General features: G+C 39.4%; 2 protein-coding genes across 25 annotated transcripts in view; one reads left to right on the top strand and one right to left on the bottom strand.

Annotated features, from left to right (window-relative positions):
• Nucleotides 1-9,476, bottom strand: part of GREB1L (GREB1 like retinoic acid receptor coactivator) — a 265,362-nt gene extending 255,886 nt beyond the window's left edge. For 8 of the 10 annotated variants that reach the window (XM_055080757.1, XM_055080763.1, XM_055080758.1 and 5 more), the window contains exon 1: nt 9,310-9,476. The gene's annotated coding sequence lies outside the window, so the exon portion shown is untranslated. The remainder of the gene's footprint in view (nt 1-9,309) is intronic. The other 2 variants (XM_055080766.1, XM_055080765.1) reach the window with 1 other exon arrangement.
• Nucleotides 9,477-9,480: 4 nt separating this feature from the next.
• LOC102977306 (proteolipid protein 2-like) overlaps nt 9,481-20,866 on the top strand; it is a 130,473-nt gene continuing 119,087 nt past the window's right edge. For 9 of the 15 annotated variants that reach the window (XR_008616041.1, XR_008616043.1, XR_008616042.1 and 6 more), the window contains exons 1-4: nt 9,556-10,016; nt 10,781-10,851; nt 12,145-12,261; nt 12,682-12,838. The gene's annotated coding sequence lies outside the window, so the exon portion shown is untranslated. The other 6 variants (XM_055080768.1, XR_008616047.1, XM_055080773.1 and 3 more) reach the window with 6 other exon arrangements.

Raw genomic sequence — 20,866 nt, 5'->3', positions numbered from 1 at the left:
CTTGCATTTCCAAACAACTGACAAGGCTAAGCATTTTTCATATTTATTGATCATTTGGAATTGTGCTTCTGTGAATGACCTAGGCATATCATTTGTAAACAATTTTAAAATTATGTTTTAGAAAATATTTTTATTATCATTTTGTGAAGAGTTCCTTATATACCGGAGATGCTAATCTTTTGCCTGCATATGTAAAGATTTTTTTTCCAATCTATCATTTGTCGGTAGTATTTTTCAGTTCTTTTTTGCTTTACAAAAATGTTTTAAAATTATATAATCAGATATGCCTCACATTTAGTATACAGCTCTAGTTTCTTTAGTTAAAATGAATATCCTTCAGTAAAGTTAATGGTTGTTTGTGGAATATGTATACCACAGAATATTATGTAGTCATTTAAAAGAATAAATAAGAGCTATACCATTTGACTTAGAGGTATCCCTGTGTTTTATTAAGTATTAAGTGAAAAAATAAATTATATATATGAAATATGACAGTATATATAAGATGTTGAAGATATACAAGGTTTATTAGGTTACATGATCATGGAAAAAGTTTTAACAAAATAAACAGCAGATTGGTCACACTGTTGAGGTGAAAAGGGAGGGTAAAGAGGGAATTTAGGCTTCCTGAATTTTTTAAAAGACATGACTACAGTTTTTTAAAAAACATATGACCCTATCATGTAAAGTTGTTTGTGCTGGTAAATATATATAAATATGCACGGAAATGCATAAAGTAATGGCAACCAAAACATTAATGGTGTTTAATTTAGGATGGTTAGATTTCAAGACGAAGGGAAGAGGAAGAAGAAAAGAAACAAGAGGCAGAGAGAGAGAGAGAGGAGGGACCAGAGAGAAAGAGAGAAAGAGAATGGAAAAGAAGAAAAAAAGAAAATATGAATTTAAAAATCAATTAAATTTAAATTCGCTCTTTCCAAAAAGCAGAACAGATTGGATGAGGGGGAGACAGAACCCTCAAGTGAAAAGGTTCCCCCATCCTCTGATGTGGGTAAGAATTATGACAATAATCGTACAGTTGCTGAATACTCCAACAGAGATATACACATAAACTTACTATAAGTAGTGTTGATTTAATCAGTTTAAAAATGCAGGAAGTAAATGAGACACTATATCAATTACATCTTCTCATTATGACCTCCACAGGCAGTGGTGAGAATTTTAGGCACACCTCCTCTACAAAAACTAAACTTACAGGGCTTCCCTGGTGGCACAGTGGTTGGGAATCCGCCTGCCGATGCAGGGGACGCGGGTTTGTGCCCCGGTCCGGGAGGATCCCACATGCCGCGGAGCGGCTGGGCCCGTGAGCCATGGCCGCTGAGCCTGCGCGTCCGGAGCCCGTGCTCCGCAAAGGGAGAGGCCACAGCGGTGAGAGGCCCGCGTACCACAAAAAAAAAAAAAAAAAACTAAACTTACAGAATGATAAATGTGAGGTGTGGTTCTAAGACTTCTGTGTCCATAAAAACTACCTGGGAAGATCACTAAAATGCACATTCCAGGGTCCCACCCCAGAAACTCTAATTCAGAAGGTCGAGACCAATAATCCACATTTAACAAGCACCCCAGGCGAATAAGGCAGGTGTTGACAGATCACACTGAAAAACAGTGAATTTAAGGATGTCTGATCTCTTTACAAACTGATTAACCAAAGAATTCGAGGAGTGTGGTACACTAGAGAGAACAAAGAATTTTGAAGTCAGAAGATCTAGATTACAGCTCTGACCTAATCCCCCCTCACTAGCCTCTCCTCTTCAGCAGCAGTGGCCTCCTAGTTACCCCTCTCATGACTGCCAAGAATGCTCTGCCTCTAAATTTCCAATGGTTCAGTCCCTCACAGCCTTCAGGTCCTCACTTAGGTGTCACTCCTCAGTGACACCCTGAAGAGAATCTCAACTCCCATCTCACTTTCTAAGTCCCCTTTCTGCTTCAGTTTCCTCCCTAACACTTCTCACTACCTAAAATATAACATATTTTACTCAGTTTTTCCTTTGCTTATTGTTTGATTCCCATAATGACAGGGATGTTTGTTAGTTTTCTTCACTGCAGCCTCTGAAGCACCTAGAATGGTGCCTGGATAGAGTTCAAGGAGATCTCACTTGGCCAAGATAAAACAAATAAAGCTTGAGAGATTCAGTGATAGGAGGCAGATACAGGCAGGAAGTGGAAAGCTTGTTACTACACAGATCGCTGGGCCCCGCCAGGCATTCTGATTCAGGAGGCTTGGAATGGGGTCTGAGACCCTGAATTTCTCACAGGAACCCAGGTGATACTGATGCAGTTTGGCAAATTGTCAAGTGCCTCTGCTTGTTCTTTAGTGAAAGTCAACCTAGTCTACTACATGACAAGAGCTCTAGGCTAGAAAGGGAAAGCTTTGTTATACCTACAATCATTTGTGGGAAGAGAAAATTTGTTCCCCTAATCTCTATGTACCTAAGCTATCTACCCAAATAAATAAAATCATTCTACAACAGGGATATTTTCACATAACAATATATCATGGATATTTACTGCAACCTAATTTTTAGTAAAAACATGATGTTTAGTTTGTCTCTAATTTTTTACTCTTATAAATAATGTTTCAGGTGATGTTTTTACTATCTGCATTTGTTTAGTTATTTCTTTCTAACAAATTCCTAGAAGGGAAATTTCTGAGTCAGAGTTTAGACCAGTGCTGTCCATAAGAACTTTCTCCAATGAAGGAAATGTTCCATATCATCCCAGTCCAATATAGTAGGCACCAGCCACATGCAACTATTGAGTACTTGAAATGTGAATAGTGCAAATGAGAAACCGAATCTTTAGTTTTATACAATGTTAATTAATTTAAATTTAAATAGCCACACATTGCAAGAGACTACCATATTGGACAGGGTAGGTACAGACATTTATTTTTATTTTTTACTTTTTTAAACAGCTTTAGTCAAGCCTCCTTTTTTTTTTTAAGTCTTTATTGAATTTGTTACAATATTGCCTCTGTTTTATGTTTTGGTTTTTTGGCCCCAAGGCATGTGGCATTTTAGCTCCCCAACCAGCAATCGAACTCGCACCCCCTGCATTGGAAGGGGAAGTCTTAACCACTGGACCGCCAGGGAAGTCCCAGTACAGACATTTTAAATCTTGATACATGATGCCAAATTGCTCTCCAAAAAAGCTGTAATATTTGCCTTCATTTTATAGTGTATAACAATAAGTTTCTTTACCCATTGCCAATGTTAGATATTATTGATCTAAATCTTTATAATCTGAAAGTTGAAATATGTCTGTGGGGTTTTTATGTGCATTTCTTTATTAATAATGTTGAACAGGGTACTTTTTTCTATCATCATATTCATTCAAATGCAAATATTTTCACCCATGTTAATTAATTGAGAAGTTGGAAATTATCTGGCTTCCAGATTTGTTTGGTTGGGTCCATATGTTTTCTTTAAAATTGATTACCACATTAAATTCATACAAAAATATGAATTTCCAGTTCCACTTGAAAAATCAAATGATCTGGTAACAGTGACACACAGGGCAAAAATCAGTGCAGTCTTAGAAATCATGCCACCTTCAGACTTTCTTGCCCACCAGGACTTATCATCCCTATTATTTTACAGGTGTCCTGCTTCACTCAGATTACCTGCTTGGCCTCTAAAAGCACCTGAGTTTACAATTCCTGCTCTGAATTAAATTCTGAGAGGTTAAAAGGCAAACGGCAGCTAATGATAATAGCTAACTTTCATTTCATACTTAGCACTCAAAAGTGATGTTATGATATCTCTGGATTATCTTATAACTAATATTTAACTAGCTAATTAACTAATATTTAACTACTCCTTAGAGCAGTGGTTCAGCATCAGAAGGGCTGTTAAAAGACAGAACAGGAGCTTCCCTGGTGGCGCAGTGGTTGAGAGTCTGCCTGCCCATGCAGGGGACACGGGTTCGTGCCCCGGTCCAGGAGGATCCCACGTGCCGCGGAGCGGCTGGGCCCGTGAGCCGTGGCCGCTGAGCCTGCGCGTCAGGAGCCTGTGCTCCACAACGGGGAGAGGCCACAACAGTGAGAGGCCCGCGTACCGCAAAAAAAAAAAAAAAAAAAAAAAGACAGAACAGGCCCCACCCTCAGGGTTTGGATTGGGCCCCAATAATTTTCATCTAACCCCAAGCTCCCAGTGCAGCTCCACAGTGAGATGAGGCTTTCTCAAAGATATGGACACTCCTGGAAGTGTAGTGATAATGTGTAATTATGACAACACTGTACGAATTTGTGCATCCTTTTTTTTTCTAAAACATGTCCACATTTATTATTTCATTTTATCTTCACAACAGTTCTGTGCAGAAGGTTGATAATTAGAGCAGTACTTTGTTAATCCCATTTTACAGAAGAAAAGAAAGGCACAAGAGTTAAGAATCTCCTCTAAACACAGAAAAAGTTAAAAGGGCCCTAACAAGTATGTTTCCTAATTCCTAACCTTGGTAATATAGGCAAACAGTAAACCAGCACACAACCAGAGCTTGCTTTTTATTTTTACCTTAAAAATAGAACCATAACCAGGAACAGAGAAGACCATACAAGATATGGTTCACAGCAACAAACATTTATCCAGTGCTGATTATGTGTTAATCTATGCTAATTGTGCCTATAGTTTCCACTGTAGGGACTGTTGAAGACACTCATAAAGCATAGCGATAAATTAAAAATAAAATCTGAAACCACAACCTTGCAAAGAGAGTGAATTCTCTATGTCATAGGACAAAAGCAAAGCCACTGAAGGGGTGGGTGGTGGAGATAAATACAGAGCTGGGTAGAAGAGAGGCATCCCTGTGGGAGCTTCACATCTGGACTTGGAGGAGTTGCTATCACCAGTCAGTCAAGAATGGGAGGGAAGGAAGAGTACACAATAGGAAGCCCTCCTGGGGCTCAGGAGCACAAAGAGCTGCTGTTATCCACATTGGGTGTGTGTTTGCCAGAAATATCAGGGCTGCTGGAACTCCAGAACTTACAAGAGCATGCTTTTGTGTAGTCTAAATTACCTTGACTGTATAAGAACTCAAGTTAGAGGATATAACTTCATTATCCACTGGTAGCCAAAAGATAACATGATTAGTGATCATGAAACTTTCTCTGATTTTTTCCCCCAAGTTTTAGGAAGCATTCCTAGCAAAAATCCACTAAATTGGATCATAATAATGCTAATTATAAATCAGCCCTTCAAGGGAAAAAAGAGATTTCATTTTCGCTTAAATAGAATTGATATATAACATTATTAATTTTAACAGCTATATTTTTAAGATTAAAAATAATAATAACGAATAAAAACTACCATTGGCTGAGAATACAAGAAAACTACAACTAATCTGAAAGAACCTATTGGAAAATTTGGTTCACTTATTAGTGTTGAAACTGACCTGTCCTATTTGTCTGTCTTATAGTCTAGTTCAAAATGACTGAGGTGATGAAATTTCCACCACTCCAAGTAGAAAACTGTAGCAATACTGCTGAGAAAACTACCTCTCACTTTGCACAAGACCAAAGAAATACAAATCAAAACAAAGGGATACAATTTTACACTGATCAAATTAGTCACGATAATATAAATGCTTAAAATTACATAAATAAAATTACATAAGCACACGCATTGTTGTTGTGTGTAATTTATGTAATCCTCCTGGAAAGTAATTTGGAAATTACAAAAATTTCCTAATTAAAAACAGAGCTAACATTTACATGTGTTTTCATGCATTACTGCTTTTTATCTTAACCTTGTAGAGAGCAATTACTATACCCACTTTACAGATTAGAAAGCTCTAAGAAAATAAGTTACTTGCCCAATATTACCCATAAGTGATGGAGCTATGTTTGGACACTGAACCTTTAATTTTAGAGCTCACCTATACTGCCTCTCTAGGGAAATAATTCTAAGTTTGTTTCTTTTTTAATTTTAAAGAAGAAGAATAAGAAAGTCACATTCATGTGGGTGGCCATTATATTTTTTTTAAAAACTGGAAAATCATAAAATAGAGAAAGAGCTAAGTAAATCATGATACAATAAACTAATTGCAAACAATAGAAAGTAAATTATAGAAAAATGTTTATAAAAAATCAGAGTAAAAATGTGCCTGCAATATGATATGACATCTGTAAAAATACATATTCATATGGTAAGGGTGGGAAGGAAGCTGCAAAAAACAAAAACTATTCCATTTTAGAAGAACTTCATTACTAGTACTAGTACTTAATTTTCTTTTGTTTTTGTTAGTTTTGTCAATCAAGATTTCTCTAAGCACCCTTACAAATCTACCATTCTAGTTCATATTCTTATCACCCCAATCAAACAATTCCTAAAACTCCATTATAATTTATTTATATTACTGACATTCAAACTAATTACATAATATTCTTTATTATTGACTCAGAATCTTCAAAGTATGAGATCTCCTTCTTTAACATGAATGATTTTTGTAACCGCCACTTACGGTGTACGTTTGAAATCCCTTAACTGAGATCATATATAGTGATTAAAATCACCTAATTCTTTTTACTTTCATAACCTTGAAATCACTCCTCAGCTCTCTGCACCCATCCAGGAATCATTAGTTTCAGGTGTTTTAGAGATTAGAAAAGTTTCCTGCTAAGAACATGAACTCTAAGTGAATACTTATAAAGTAACTAAAATAGCTTAGCTATAAGGATTATTCATATTCTAAATACTTGTAGAATCACTAATTCAATTATGTAAAGTCCCTTTGAAGTAGGTCAATGAACTTTATTTCCACATTACCAAAAAGAAAAGTAAGAGTTTGGTAAGAATAATTTCCCTAAAAATGGCACCGTGAGCTGTGAAGAAAATTCACTCTCCTTAGCCATACAAGGTGATGCACAGAGGGCCATTCAGGGTTTGGCCTCTATCAGTAACATAAACAGACATTTTGTGGGAAAGTAAAGTAGCTGTTCTCCAATGATATCAATCTCATAAGAGCAGAAATGTTGTTTAAACATCTCTGACTTCCTCTTTATGAATCTACCATTTAGGATTTTGGGGGTTTTTTTGTCACTCCACTGTCTAATACCCACAGATCCAACTGGTTTACCCTTAGCCAGTCTTAGGACACCTACAGAACTACCATTTTACCAAAAATCACAGGATTTTGGAGTCGGAAGGACACTCAGAAGCCACATGGTTCAATTCCTTTATTTAACTGGGGTAGGAAACAAAAGCATTTCTTAGAAAGTTACTTCGTTTAGCTAGTTTATGGCAAATTCAGGCCTGGAACTAAGAGATGTGACCAAATTTCTTAAACTTGGCCTTCGTATTTCTCCCATACCATTGAAATTTTTATATTATCTCATGTCAATGGGAGTATTCATATATCCTTTCAATGTCTTCAGATGTGCACTGCACTGGATAGAATAAACTACAGTTCTCATTCTCTACTTCCTAAAGAGCTCCAAAATGGAAGAAAAATACAACAAAGGTTATAAAAAACCAAGTAGAGAGAAACTGGTGATGGAGGGAGGGGGAAGATAACAGTTTAATAGTTCTGCTTTGCACTGAATACTTGTTCTAAGATTTTTAGCACTCTGATAAGTGCCTTAGGCTAAATAAAAGGATCTAATATCATCAGGAGTGGATATCAAATTAAGAGCCATCACCACTGAGACACAGTTCAGTCTTATATATTCAGTTCCCTTCATCCTCTATTTCCACAATGTACTTCCATTCTAATAGAAGGCTTATGGAAGGATATACAATTGAGGAGAGTGGTTGCCTCTGGGGAGGAGGACTAGGGCATTGGGAGTACGAGTCTCTGAGACAGAGGGCGTACTTTACACTGCTGTTTGCAATTTCTACCCTATGCATGTAACTTTCCGATATTCATTAATTAAAACTTGCCCTTTAAACACGTGCCTACATGCACATAATTCTAGTACTATTTTTAATAAAACAATTTAAATTTTTCTCCATTTTAAGTTTTCAGTATTGCAATTTGTAAAACTACATAGAAATATTCCGAAAGAAAAGGAAGCAACACAGTCACAAAACTCAAAGAGAATTCCAGGACTTAAAGTTTTTTTTTTTTTTTTTTTTTTTTTTTTAATGTTCAGAGGAAAGAGAGGTTTCTAAGGTGGGCATTTAATTAAAAAACCTTTTTCGGACAAGCTCTTCCCCATATTTAAATGGCTAGATTTTAACATGAGACTTAAGCGGGTTTTCCCACCTCAAGGGCGAGGTGGAGAGGGGACTCTTAAGGGGTGAAAAACAGAAGTTAAAATGTGGTTTCTATCTTCTCAACAGGAGACGGAAGGCCGCGGTGGGGATAAGGACCTTGAAACAGTCACGTTTCTTGAGAAAAGGAGAGGATCGAGGAGTTTCTCCGGGATCCGGGGTCCGTCGCCTCCGCGGGAGGCAGCATCTGTCCCCGTGCAGATGAATCGGGTTCTGGACCCGACTTGGGCTCCGTTTAACTGAGAAGCCCCGCGAACTGCATCTGTACCGATCGCTTCTTTTCACGGAGCTCGGAAGAGGGACTGAGGGAATTGATTAACTTTAACAAACCGCCTCCTCATCACCCTCCCCGGCCGGGGCACACACCGCACCTCGCTGTCTACTCGTGTCAGGGTCAGCTGTCAACACAACCCTTTGTGTCTCATTCAGCACAAGAGTGGTCGTCCTCACTCACTCACGAAAAAGGGAAATGATGGCCGGAAGACACGCGCGCGCTCGTGACCAAGTGACATTTGGTGTGGAGCAAAGCAGCCCAGGGACCCTGAGCGAACGCCCATCCACCGCTGGACGCTCTCAACTTTGCCCCTCTGAGCTCTCTCCATCCTCCCGCGTCACCTCCGCGCCTCCCTACCCACCGTCCCCCCGCCTGGGCCACCCCCCTCAGCAGCCCTCGGGCTGAGGGAGCCGGTCCCGGGCGCTCCCCGCCGCGCCGCTGCCTCCCTCAGCCCCCTCTCGAGCTCCCTCGCTCCCGCCACAAAGGCGGCGCCGAGAGCCGGGGTGACAGGCCTTTGGCCTCCGGGCGCGGACCGCACCGGCTGGGTCTCCTCAGGCGGCTGACGCGAGGGTTCGGGTCCGGGGCTGGCACGGGCGCCCGCCCTCGCCACACAAACGCACCGGCGCTCACACCCCCGCTCCGCCTTCCGATTCCTCCAGAAAAAGTCAGCCGCTGCGCCTCCCCGCACAGGCAGTGTGTCCACAGCCCGCCAAAGGGCAGCCCCTGCCGGGCAGAGGCGTGCACTCGCGCCCGGCGGGCGACCTCTCACCTCCCCGCCTCCCCGCGCCCAGAGTCCCCGCAGCCGCTCACCTGGCCCTGGCAGCGCGCGAGGGCAGAGGACCGGGGGTGGCCCTCGCCTCGGCGGGGCTCGTCTCCCCACCCCCAGTCCGGGTCGCAGCGCCGCGCTCCGCTTGCTCCGGCGCCCTCCTCCGAGGTGCTAGCGCCGCCGGTGGCTGGCGTCTCTCTGGCAGGCAAGCTGACCGCGCGCTCAGTTCCCCGGGGCGGAGCGAGGCGGCTGCCGCCGCGGCCGGAGGCGGATTCCTCAGGTGCTGCCCCTCCCGCTTCCCCAGAAGCTCCGCGGCGGGGACCCCCGCGCCCCCTCCCACCCGCCCCGCCTCTCGGCCTTCCGCCGCCTCGGCGCCCGCGAGGGCCCTTCAGGGCACCCTGGCCCTCCGGGAGTGGAGTGGGCGCACTGTTCCCTGCTCACCCTCCGGGAACGCCCCCACCCCGTGTGGAGCCCGCAGCCCAGTGTGCTCGCGCCTCCATTTCCAAACTCCGCGGCACCAGTGATGCGTGTGGCCACTGAGGGGCGTGGAGGGCGCGGGTGTGTGGAGGGGGTCTTCTGGGAAGGAGGCCTGCCCCCCGGGGCAGCTGACGCGCGCAGCCAAGAAGAAAAATGATTTTCTCGCCGACTCCACCTTCATTCACAGAGTGCTCTCGCCTCGTTGCACGATCGCTTTCTCTGTCCTCTGGACTGCGCCGAAAGGGCCCTAAGCGTGAACTCGGTCTGGGCGATGGTGGGTCAAAACCCCTTGGCCTTTTGCATGAAGGGGAGTGGGGGTGTGGGGCGGGGGCAGGATGGGGACAAAACCAAACCGACCCGGGAGCTCCGGCCAGAGCTGCCTGGGCACCTCCTGGACGAGCAAGCCCTCCGGCCCGCCGACCCGGCCGGGCGCTCACGGAGGCTGCCTGCTCGCGGTGGCTCGCCCCGAGCCTGCCGGGACGAGAGGGCTCTTCCGCCCGCAGGGCAGCCACTAACCGCGGGCCCAGGGCCTTGACGGGCGCGGAGGAAGCAGACGTTCTCCAGAGATGCTGAGGCCTGATAGTGACAGATGTGGCTCCACTTTTCACAGCTGGTGGGTTTTGTTATTAGAGCTGTAGCTCCATTTTTTTTTTTTTAACTGTCGTTGTTGCCAGAGATGGGCGACTAGACTCCTTTACTGGATGGCCCACAGTCTGGAAGAAGCAGGTCCATGCTGGATGTGGTGGAAGAGTCTAGGTTAAGAAAAGTTGATCAATTTGTAGTGCCTTTGGGGCCCGTATAGACCCTGGTCAGCTGGTTCCTGGCAGTGGGGATGCTACGGCCGTGCCCGGCCCGGAGCAGGTTGGTTATCAGTCTGTTGTTTCGGTATCATCGTCAATTATCGTTTAAAGACAGCTTCAGTTAAAGTAGATCTCATATGATCTCTAAGTCAGTGGGTTTTGTTTGCTCGTGTTGCCCTTTTTTTTTTTAAGAACCGAAATGCATTTTTCCCCCCTGTTTCTCTTTTGGTCAAAACAGACAGAATTGACTGGAAGTCCGGAATCACCAGAAGATAACTCAAGGCATAGTTCAGTTGTGACTTGCAAAAAGTAAGCGATTTGTTTGTGATCTGGATTGTCTTCTCTCCCTCCTCCACTGGGAACACATGCCCAACTGCCATCTTTTTTTTTTAATCGTTTTGTTCCTTATGGGGATAAGGAGCAGAAATGTTTTTTGCTTTGTTTTACAATTGAATCCCTATTGTCCAGTCTTCTAAAACATAGGAACACTTTTATGTGCCACGAGGGCAGGAACCATGTCTTTCTCAGTCATGGCTGTATTGCCACAGTCCTGGATCTTGCACACAATACAGGCTTACTGAATGAGATCAATGTGGTTTTTAAATAACTACAACACAGAAAGGTGCAGCTGATTAAGAGTATAGCTCAGGTATCCAAAAGGAATCAAATGTCAAACTCAACTGGAAAACCAGTCATACATGTGGAAAAGATAGTAAGTAGAAACTTGAGATTTCAAGTTCACCTCCATGAATAAAAACTAAGCTCATGAGAGGTTAAAGCGGGTGAGAATCTTTTGAAAAACCCAGTCTGTCACACGGTCTGTAGAGTTGAGGAGGGGAACACCTTCCATTTTAAAGAAAAGGGAACTGGGAACAATGAGCAGCCTTTACATAAAACCACAGTGCAGTTTTCTGTTAGTTTAGTTCAAGGACCATTCGTTGAGCGCCAAACACACTAGACTCTGAAGATGTGAAGGTAAATTTGGCACAGTTGCTCAAGGACCTTAGACTAATATTACAGAACTCTGGTATTCATTCAACAAATATTTATTGAGCACCTACTGTGAGCCAGATGGCGAAGTGAGAACTGGTGATTCATCAGTAAACAAAACAAGTCCCTAACAAGGTTAAAAGTTAGTGATGGTAATCTATCTATATTCTGGTAGTTTGAAAACGTTTCAGTGTCTCCTTCATTAGATAACACACTCCCTTGCCTTGAATTTATTTGTGTATATGTCTTGTCTCCTTTTTGAGGTTTATGTATCCCTCATCATGCCCAATAGACGTCTGTGATTATAAAATGTGACAGAATTAAGTGTAAACACTTTGGAGTTAGGCCCCATAGTTTTGAATCCTGGCTCCAGGTCCCATAGTTTTGAATCCTGGCTCCAAGACTTACCTATTATATAACCTTGACCAAGTTACTGGACTCCATCTCAGTGTCCCCATTTGTAGAATAGCGTCATGATAGCACATACCTCAGGGAGTAGCTGTGCGGATTGAGACAATGCATAGTGCCTAGCAGACTATAAAATGTTAACTGCTATCATCTACGAATCCCTCCTCTTCTCCATAACAGTGATTCCCAAATGCTTCTCCACAGATACACTGCATTAGAACCAAGTTCAGTGAAAAATATGACTCATAGCAGTCAGGGTCCATATAAATGATGGAATCCTTCTGAGTGATTATTGGGAAGATCCTCTGTCTCAGTGATGGGGTAAGTTCTATGATTACATACTGGTTCTGCTCTCAAGAATGAATACCCTTTTGCGTTAATTTCTGTGACCCTTGGCTCAACACTCTGGAAGTCTCTTCCTTGTTCATTTTTCCTCTATGGCCACATCTGAAGTGGTTATTGGGAGACTTCACATTTTTCACAGCCCTCCTTCGAGACTTCACAGTTTTCACAGTCCATTTCGTGTTGGTTCAAGTTCGGGGTCCTGAGAGTTCATTTACAGTTTTTTTTAAATTGGGTTTGTGATTCGGCCATACAATTCCCTCATACACTTAGTAGACTTCATATTTATTTGCTTCCATTGAGTTCTGTGTGCCAATAGTCCCATGTAAAGTTCTTTCCTGGGCATAGTTTCAAATAATTAATTTCTTTGCTTCCTCACCCTGTTCCTTTCTCTCTCAGCTTAAGGTTTGAGACTTGGTGGCTCAGCATCCTGTGCACCATCATAACCATTATCTTCCATTATGAGGAAGGGGGATACTATTTTCCCACTCAAAGCCAACTCACTGGTTTCACTACTGAATACCAACCTCCACCCTGCCACCATCATCCTCAGAGGGTAAGACCCACTATGGGGACTTGAACAGTGGTCTCTCCAGTTCCAGATGGGATGTCAGTTATCGATGCTGAATGATCTAGATCTCCACTTATAAATATGAGCAGATAAAAAATATCACTAATCATAAAGAGAAGATCCACCATTTGAAAGAAGAGGACCAAATTAGAGCAGCTATCACTCACTAAAATGGAATTAATGCAGGAAATAGGAGAAAACTTTTTTTAAAAATCCTGTTCATGTTCTTAACTGAAATTTAAAGAGCGACAAGGGCAGGTTGTGAAATTGGAGCATCTGAGAACCAGAATGTCCTTGGAAATCAAAAAATAGATGAATATTTAAGTTGAAAAGATTATAGAAGTTAACAGAAAAATAGATGCTGCTGAAAACTGATGTAGTGAATTATAAGACCATATCAAAGAGTCCTTCCAGAGTGCAGAGCTAAAAGAGAAAGAAATAGAAATTGTGAAAGAAAATATTTTAGAGATATTAAAAATAGATCCAGGACATCTAATATTTATATGTTGGAAGTTTTAAAAGCAAAAATGGAATATTATATATTACAGTACTTATTTTGTAGTATACCAATACCTATTCGTATTCATATACTACAAAATACAAATAGGTATTTGTAGACTATAAAACATCATTAAAAGAAATTAAAGAAGACCTAAATAAATGGAAACACATTCTGTGTTGTTGAAGTTAAAGAGTTAATATTGGTATGGTGGTAGTACTCCCCATATTGATATACGGATTCAGCACAATCCCTATCAAAATTCCAAAACTGCTTTTTTCTTTCTTGAAGAAATTGACAAGCCGCCCCTATAATTCATATGGAAATGCAAGGGACTCAGATAGCCAAAACAATCTTTTTTTAAAAAACAAAAAAAGGGCTTCCCTGGTGGCAGAGTGGTTGAGAGTCCGCCTGCCGATGCAGGGGACACGGGTTCGTGCCCCGGTACGGGAAGATCCCACGTACCGCGGAGCGGCTGGGCCCGTGAACCATGGCCACTGGGCCTGCACGTCCGAAGCCTGTGGTCCGCAACGGGAGAGGCCACAACAGTGAGAGGCCCGCATACCGCAAAAAAAAAATAATAAAATAATAAAAAATAATAAAAAATAAATAAATAATTAAAAAATTCAGACTACACTTCCCAATTTCAAACTTTATTACAAAGCTATAGTAATCAAGATAGTGTGGTACTGGCATAAGAATAGACGTATAGATCAAAGGAATAGAATTAAGAGTCCAGAAATAAGCCCATGCATCTATGGTCAACTGATTTTCAGCAAGGGTGTCAAAATAATGCAATGACGAAAGAATAGTCTTTTCAACAAACAGTGCTGGGCAACTGGATATCCACATGCAAAAGAATGAATTTGGACATCTGCCTTACAGCAGATACAAAAATTAACTTAAAATGGATCTTAGATCTAAATGTAAGAGCTGAAACAATAAAACTCTTTTCATAGAATTCTTTGACATTAGGTTAAATAATGGTTTCTTAACATGACACCAAAAGCATAAGCAACAAAGGAAAAACTAGATAAATTGATTCATAAGATTAAAAACTGTCCTATGTGCATCAAAGGACAGTATCAAGAAAGTGAAAAGATAACCCACAGTATGGGAGAAAATATTTGCAAATCACATATCTGATAAGGACCTATTATCTATAATATATAAAGAACTCTTAAAATTCAGCAATAAAAAGACAAATAATCCAAATGAAAAAGTCAAAGGATTTGAGTAGACATTTCTCCAGAGAAGATATACAAGTGGCCAGTAATCACACAAAAAGGTGTGTAACATAATTAGCTACTAGGGAAATATAAATCAAAACTACAATGACAAAAAAAAATAACAACCCACAATGATATACCACTTTATACCCACTAGTATGGCTATTATTAAAAAAAAAAAAGTGATGAGACATACAATGGAATACTATTTAGCTTTAAAAAGGAAGAAAATTCTGACACAGTGTGGATGAACTTGAAGACATTACACTAATTGTAATAAACCAGTCACAAAAGGACAAATACTGTATGATTCCACGTATGTGAGATACCTAGAGTAGTCAAATTCCTAGAGACAGAAAGTAGAATGAACAGTGGTTCGTGTGGGGATGAAGAGCCTGGAGAGGGCAGGAGGTGATAGGGAGTTATTGTTTAATGGGTACAGTTAGGGTTAGGGTTAAGGTTAAAGTTTCAGTTTGGGAAGATGAAAAAAGTTCTAGAGATTGATGGTGGTGATGAATGCACAAAAATGTGAATATACTTAATTCCACTAAACTGTACCCTTAAAAATTGTTGAAATGGTAAATATCATGTTATGTATAGTTAACCATAATAATAAAAAAAGAGACTAAAAAAAACATTAAGCTATAATAACAAATGTTAGCAAAGCTATAATAACAAATGGAGCACTTATACATTGCCAGTAGGAATGTAAAACAGTGTAGCACTGTGGAAAACAGTTTTGCAGTTCATCAAAACAGAGTTATAATATGATCCAACAATTCCACTCCTAGATATTTGCCCCAGAGAATTTAAAATATATATTCACACAAAAGCTCATACATGAATGTTCGTAGCAGCAGTATCCATAGCAGCCAAAAAGTAGACACAATGCAAACGTCCATCGACCAATGAATGGATAATTCAAGTGTGGTCTATCCATACAATGGAATATTATTCAATAATTTTTAAAAAATGAAGTACTGATACATGCTCCAAAATGGATGAACCTTCAAAACATGCTAAGTAAAATAAGCCAGACATTAAAGGTCACACATTGTATGATTCCATTTATATGAAATATCTAGAATAGTCAAATCCACAGAGATAGGAGGTAGATTAGTGGTTATCTAGGCTAAGAAGTTTGGAGGGAAATGGAGAGTAAGTGCTAATGGGTACAGGTTTCTTTTTTGGGTGATGAAAATGCTCTAAGACTGATTGTGGTGATGGTTGCACAACTCTGTGAATATACTCAAAACCACTGGATAGTACACTTTTAAAGGGTGAATTTTACTGTATGTAAATTATATCTCAATTTTTAAAATGGAATGCATAAAGGAGAAACAGTATTAATGCAAATAATAGAAGAAAATTTTCCTGAGATAAATATAAATTTGTGTATTCAGTTTGAAAGGGCAAGATTATTTCAAAAAGAACCACATTTACACATATCCTTGTGAAGTTTCTGATTTTGAATATAAAGAATAAAATTCTAGGGAGTTCCCTGGCAGTCCAGTGGTTAGAACTCTGCACTTTCACTGCCGTGGGCCCAGGTTCAATCGCTGGTGGGGAAACTAAGATCCTGCAAGCCACGTGGTGCAGCCAAAAAAGAAAAAGATAAAATTCTATGCGATTTCAGACCTCCCATAAAAGGGTATATATAAAGAAAAATAGGGCTTCCCTGGTGGCGCAGTGGTTGCGCGTCCGCCTGCCGATGCAGGGGAACCGGGTTCGCGCCCCGGTCTGGGAAGATCCCACATGCCGCGGAGCGGCTGGGCCCGTGAGCCATGGCCGCTGGGCCTGCGCGTCCGGAGCCTGTGCTCCGCAACGGGAGAGGCCACAGCAGAGGGAGGCCCGCATACCAAAAAAAAAAAAAAAGAAAGAAAAATATCAGGTCATCATCTGAGATCTCTACATTACATGAAGAAATATTTATGGGACTATGTTCTGAAGGAAAACTATATCAATTTGAATTCAAAAACTATAGCACAGTTGTCTCCCAAGCAACTCTTCTCCCACTGGGCAGCAGTTTAATGAACATTACAATTTCCTTCCCCTCACCCCACCCTAGTGATTGGATCAGGGATGGACAATAATATAGATCTGAACCAATGAATACATGGCATTTCCTTGCCACTGAGTTTGGTTAGTGTTACTCTCATTAAAGTGAAGGGCAATGCTTTATTCAATGATTAAGGAAAAACAATTCTCCCTTCTTAGCTGTGTATCCTGAATTGCTACAACCATCCTGGTACAAAGAGGGAAGCTAACACAAGGAAGAGAGCAGATTTAAGAAAATCAAAAATCGAGTTGGAGCCCTCAACAAACTGTGTTTGCAACTTGCCTCTGAACTCTGTTAAATGAGACAAAATGCCATTTTTTAAAAAATTAAGTTTCTTTGTGATGCCTTTGATGTTGCTTGCAATTAAATAGACTCAGTAAAAGGGAAGATAGGGTATACAAAAAATACCAGAGAGTAAAAACCCATAGAAATATAATTATTGATAATGTTTTTATAAAATCTAATGTAAATATTAAGACAGGGTAATTACATAGGAAAGCAAAAATTAAAATAGCAAAAATAATGTAGAATTTAAATTCCAGTTTATTTCATAAAATATAGGAGGTATGGGTTCCTGGAGAGAGGATTATAACTGTTAAAAGTCTCATGATGTTTGGGGAAGAGAACAGGGCATAAAGAATAATCACTTTTTTTCTTGATATTTATACGCATATTCAATTTTTTTTAATTTAAAGATAATGGCCACAATTGAAAGTGGTAGAACTTTCAAATAATTTGAGGGAAAAAACATACAAAGAAAACTTCACCAGAACCACAACAGTCAGGAAAGAGGCAAAAACAATAAAGAATAATAAAGAGAAAACAAGATGTATGAATACATTCTTAGCATTAATAACAATAAACTCAGTGAGCTAAATTTCCCTATTAAAAGACAAAAATCTCTGAGTGAAAAAAAAAAGAAAATTTAACTATATTCTCCTTATGAATTGTACCTGAAATAAAATGACACAGAAAGATTGAAAATAAATGGATGGCCAATAAAGTGACAAGCAAATGCAGGGAAAAAAATAGCAATATAAAATCAAAGTGAAATTCATGATTAAAACGTAAGTATCAAGTAGGACAATAAAACCAATTGACTTTGAAGGATAGCACACATTTACTGTACACTCACTACATGTCAAGCACTCAACTGAGGATTTTCTATAGTAATCCTTACGACACTACACTACGCAGTGACTGTGGTTAACACTTCCATTTTGCAGATGAGGAACTAGGCTTTAGAGAGATTAGGTGTTTTCAGTGTCTGACACACAGTGATAGACATGGAACTCAAACCCTAATCTGCTAATTCCAAAGTGTAAATTTATAGCACCAAAATATTTAAATAAATAACTAGTGGAAATAAAAGAAGAATGTATTTTTTAAAATTTAACCCATTTCTCTAAGAAATGGACAGATCTCATAGACCAAAAATAAATAGAAAAGAGAGGATTTGAGGGACTTCCCTGGCAGTCCAGTGGTTAAGACTCTGCGCTTCCACTGCATGGGGCACAGGTTCGATCTCCGATCAGGGAACTAAGATCCTGCATGCCGTGCAGTGCAGCCAAAAGTTAAAAAAAAAGAAAAAAGAGAGAGAGAGAGAGAGGATTTGGATAATGCAAGAAAACACATATATAGTACATAGAGTTAAACCATGGCGTATGCATTCTTTTCTAAAGTCTAAGAATATATACAAATACTAAAATATTTTAAGCCACAAAGAAAATCTTATCAAATTCTGATGAATGGAAATCTAGGGCCTAGGCCATAGTTTTTGACCCTAAAATTGGAAAGCTATACATTAATTATAAAAGAGATAACTAATATAAAACTACTTGATGATTAAGAAATCTTTCTAAATAAAAATAAATCTAATCTGCAATTACAGATTAGTTTAAAATTATGAAGAGTGAGAACACACACATTAAAAACCTAGGGGTTCATGACATTAGATTTGGCAATAATTTCTTGGATATGACACCAAAAACATAGGCAACAAAAGTAAAAATAGAAAAAAATGACTACATCAAAATTTAAAACTTCTGTGCATCAAAGGACACAATCAACAGAGTAAAAAGGCAACCTACAGAATGAGGGAAAATACTTGCAAATCTTATATCTGATAAGGAGCTGATATACAGACTATATAAAGAGCTAATACGACTCAACAACAGCAACAAACCCAACCCAATCAAAAAATGGGCCAAGGATTTGAATAGATATTTCTCCAAAGACATATACATATCCAACAAGCACATTAAAAGATGATCAACAGGAACCAATCATCAGAGGAATGTAAATAAAAACCACAAAGAGATATCACCTTACACCCATTTAGGATGGCTACTGACAACAACAACAACAAACCAGAAAATAATTAGCGTTGGTAAGGATGTAGAGAAATTGGAACCCTACTGCATTGCTGTTGGGAATATAAAATTGTGAAGCCACTATGGAAAACAGTACAGCAAATTGCAAAAAATTAAAAATAGAATTAGCATGGGATCCAACAATTCTACTTCTGGGTACATACGCAAAAGAATTGAAAGCAGAGTCTCAAAGAGATATTTGTACACCCATCATTCATAGCAACATTATTCACAATAGTCAAAAGGTGGAAGTAACCCAAGTGTCCATCAACAAATGAATGGACGAACAAAATATGCTACATACATAAAATAGACTATTATTCAGCCTTAAAAAGGAAGGAAATTCTGACACATGCTACAACATGGGTGAACCTTGAGAGTATTATGCTAACTGGCTTTTAAACTCTAGGATATGTTATCCTTTCCTCCTTACATGTTTGAATCTCTTTGTAGATACTTTTTATAGAAAGATCCTGATATCTGTGATTTCTTTGAAACCATATAGAACTAGTTGTTGGAATTTCTTACATTTCCTTCAATAGGTTTTCTGAGAAATTGGGTTTTTCTTTCTACCTTTTTGCTTATGTTTCTTTCCTCCTTTTCATTTATTTATTTATTACTTTCCAGTTTTTTTTAATACACACACATGGTCCATGCTGATATTTTCTTATCATTGCTTGTCTTTGTTTGAAGTTACCTTTGTTTGCTGAAGAACAGTGCAGAGTGGAATAATTAGGAAAAGGTTTTTAAAAGTTAATTAATTGATTAATTTTTTTAAAGAGATAAAATGAATTTGGGTAATCCCAGCTGTTTGGATTTTTTGTTGTTTTTAATACACTCTCACCAAATTTGATATGTCCTTCCCCACAGGCATGTCTCCTTTTAGCTTTTGACCTTTAAGAAGATAGTGTTATGCACAGTGAAGCTTCTGTGTCACAGGCTATTTTCCCTGTGATCTAGAGATCAGTTCCTCCTCTCCTTCCATCTTCCTACGGTCTCTCTTGGCCTAGAGACTAGGTTGTTAATGACAAAAATGACATGTTTATGGAATATTAGCCATAAAAAAATGAAATAATGCCATTTGCAGCAACATAGATGGACCTAGAGATTATCATACTAAATGAAGTCAGACAAAGACAAATACCATCTGATTTCACTTATATGTGGAAACTAAAATATGATACAAAAGAACTTATTTACAAAACAGAAACAGACTCACAGACATAGAAAACAAACTTATGGTTACCAAACTTAAGGGAAAGAGGGGAGAGATAAATTAGGAATTTGGGATTAACAGATACACACTATGATATATAAAATAAACAAACAAGGGCCTACTGTAGAGCACAGGGAACTGTATTCAATATCTTATAAAAGAATCTGATAAAGAATATATATATATATATGTATAACTGAATCACTGCTGTACACCTGAAACATTATAAATCACCTATATTTCAATTTTTTTTAACGACATGCTTACATTACTTATTCAGCTCCACTTCCCTCAGATGTTCTGTGACATATAATTTGGTTTCTATAGGAACATTCTCAGCTTTTACTGAAGTCCAATCCACATTCTGCTAAAAGCATCTTGTAGCACTATAAAACTCTTAGAGGAAAACATAGGAAGAACACTCTTTGACATAAATCACAGCAAGATATTTTTTGATCCACCTCCTAGAGTAATGGAAATAAAAACAAAAATAAACAAATGGGACCTAATGAAACTTAAAAGCTTTTGCACAGCAAAGGAAACCATAAACAAGACGAAAAAACAACCCTCAGAATGGGAGAAAATATTTACAAACAAAGCAACTGAAAAAGGATTAATCTCCAAAATATACAAGCAGC

Source organism: Physeter macrocephalus, chromosome 19 (assembly GCF_002837175.3).
Source record: "Physeter macrocephalus isolate SW-GA chromosome 19, ASM283717v5, whole genome shotgun sequence".
Lineage (NCBI taxonomy): Eukaryota > Metazoa > Chordata > Mammalia > Artiodactyla > Physeteridae > Physeter > Physeter macrocephalus.
The sequence above is the reverse complement of the archived record's forward strand: the minus strand, read 5'-3'. Positions and strand labels throughout refer to the sequence as shown.